General features: G+C 40.2%; 1 long non-coding RNA gene across 1 annotated transcript in view; it reads left to right on the top strand.

Annotated features, from left to right (window-relative positions):
- Positions 1-2,500, top strand: part of LOC138027051 (uncharacterized) — a 44,655-nt gene that overhangs the window by 8,426 nt on the left and 33,729 nt on the right. Inside the window, exon 3 of the long non-coding RNA XR_011127397.1 lies at positions 2,118-2,226. This is a non-coding gene — a long non-coding RNA (uncharacterized lncRNA). The remainder of the gene's footprint in view (positions 1-2,117; positions 2,227-2,500) is intronic.

Below are 2,500 nucleotides of genomic sequence, written 5' to 3'. Positions count from 1 at the left end.
GATGAATATCTGCAGAGCAAACAATTCCTTAAGAGAAGACTGGTATATTTCAATTTGCTGATTAAGTTGGAAGGGTTAGATGGTGCTGTACTAGATAACCTCAGTCAATTTGTGGTCAGGTCAATTAAAATTGTTGTTGTTCTGTTTCGTCGTTTCGTTGTGTTTCATTGGCCCTGAAAAGCCTTTATGGGGAGCGGTCAATTAAGTATGTATTTGTATTTGTATTTGTAAAATGATGAATTTGCAAGTGACAAAGAAGACTTAGTAAGTTTCAGTTATAATAATAATAATTAATGTATAATATTAATTCTCCAATTAACTACTAAAGAATGTTTAGAGCATTGTTTTTTATTTTCGACACTTTTGTGTTATTCACAAAAAAAAATTCTTTATTAGGAAAAATGGATATTTTTTATGCTCCTTCATCGAGCTATTTTGGGCTTGAGGCTTTTAACGCCACATACAAAGAGAAACTACTAATTCACTATTCAAATTTTGATGGCAGCCTTAAGAAAATCAACTGAAGAAGAAAACCAGTTGGCTTTTATAAGACAATCTGGAGTTAAATTTGCAACGGAATATTAGACAAATGTAGAATTTGGTCTCAGTGGTATTCGCATGTGTATGATTTGGAAAGCTGGCGTTTCGAGCGTTAGGCCTTCGTCAGAGCGAAAGACGAAGGGCTAACGCTCGAAACGTCAGCTTTCCAAATCGTTCACGATGGTAATTTAACCTTTATCAACACGTTTGATAACACCAAATTTTCCTGTTTCACTCTCCCACCGACAGAGCACCACAGTTTCTTTAGAAACTAGACATTTGTTCGCATGCAAATGGCACTGGTGCCACTGGGCTTCTTCTTGTCATTGTAGCTTTTTACTTTCTTTTTTCTAGCCAATCCAAAATTATTTGATTTGAATTTGTCGTTGTTGCTTAATTAATGGTCTGGGCTGTGTTGTGATTGGTAGCGGGAAAAGTAATGTGATTGGTCCATTGGTTGTGAGGATAGTGATTGGTGCATTTCGCTGTAGGTTTGTAAGCAGAGTTAAAGAAAAGTGTAGTTAAGGTTTTCTGTTACTTAATTGTTTGTAAGTCGAGGGTAGAGATTGGAAACGGTTTGGTATAGTGCGTAAGCAGTTAGCAGAGTCCCAGTCGATAGTGTGTTTTGTTCTTGAATGAACCTTTCATCAATTTTGCTATTGAGGTCACCACCACCACAACCACCGCGCACCGGTGGCTCAGTTAGTTGAGCACCGGGCTGTCTCGCGGGAGGTCGTGAGTTCAACTCCGGCTGGACCAACACTCAGGGTCTTTAAGTAACTGAGGAGAAAGTGCTGCCTTTGTAACTACATCTGCAAATGGTTAGACTTTCAAGTCTTCTCGGACAAGGACGATGGGCCGGAGGTCCCGTCTCACAGCCCTTGTTCATTAACTCTGTGGGACGTTAAAGATCCCACATACTATTCGAAAAGAGTAGGGCACGGAGTTCCTGGTGTTGTGGTCTGACCTTTCCAGGATTAGCTTGAAGTGCTTCTGTGTGAATGAGACCACAATCGTGCATAACAGCCAGAAGTCAGCCTACTTAGCCAAGTGCTGGTTTCAGTTGACTTGACTAAAAGACCATTCTTAGTCACTCGTTTATGTTCTGTAAGTCGTGGGTTTAGGTTCCTGCCGGTTTCACCAATATTGTTCCCCGTCTTTTCCTGAGGTCGTCCTAACTTGTCTTTGACATTCGTTAGTAAGCGTCGTAAAGTCGTTGTAGATATGTTGCCCAGCGCGTATGTTGTAAGGTCCTACATGTACTATCCGTGCGATAGAATCAGAAGTCCCTCTTACGTTTTTTGTCACTAAAGTAACAGTTGCCGTTTTGTCTGCTGTATGTGTTGCGTTTGACGAAATCTGTGCTATAGTTGTTCCTCTTTGGAACGTTGTTTAAATACTTAGTTTCGTTAGCTAAACTGTCAATTTTTTTGTTCCAAACTGTTTGTGCTCACCTTATCAAGGTTCGTGGAGTGGTCGCTTTGGTCATCGCCATGGCTTAAACAAACTTTAGGAAACAATGCAGCAGGAACTCATGACGGTTGGGGTTGTATATATATATATTTTTTTTTTGTCAGGTTTAACCTTGCCACAGAGAAGTTTAGCCAGACTCTGGCTTACCCACCAGACTGCTACAGAAAGCGGAGTCTTACATATCACTTGAAGAAACATGACCGGATGATTGAGGTAGCCTTGTAGCAAAGAAAAGGGAAGACAATGCACGTTAATGCATACTCGAGTTGGTGCTCTTCTAACACTGAGCTAATACTGACCTTGAGCTTTCTCTTTGTGATAATGTCTCTTGGAATTAGCATAAGTCGAGATAAAAGTCAATATTGGCATAACGTTGGCATAAAGCCAAAATGACACTCATTCAATTTAAAATGTGAACCAAACGTTTTGAGGGTGCTCCCTCTTCATACATGTAAGTGGTTTGAAAGCAACTGAAAAATGCGGGTGC

This window comes from Montipora capricornis, chromosome 12 (genome assembly GCF_036669925.1).
Source record: "Montipora capricornis isolate CH-2021 chromosome 12, ASM3666992v2, whole genome shotgun sequence".
Taxonomy (NCBI): Eukaryota; Metazoa; Cnidaria; class Anthozoa; order Scleractinia; family Acroporidae; genus Montipora; species Montipora capricornis.
This window is presented reverse-complemented; position numbering and strand designations above follow the sequence as displayed.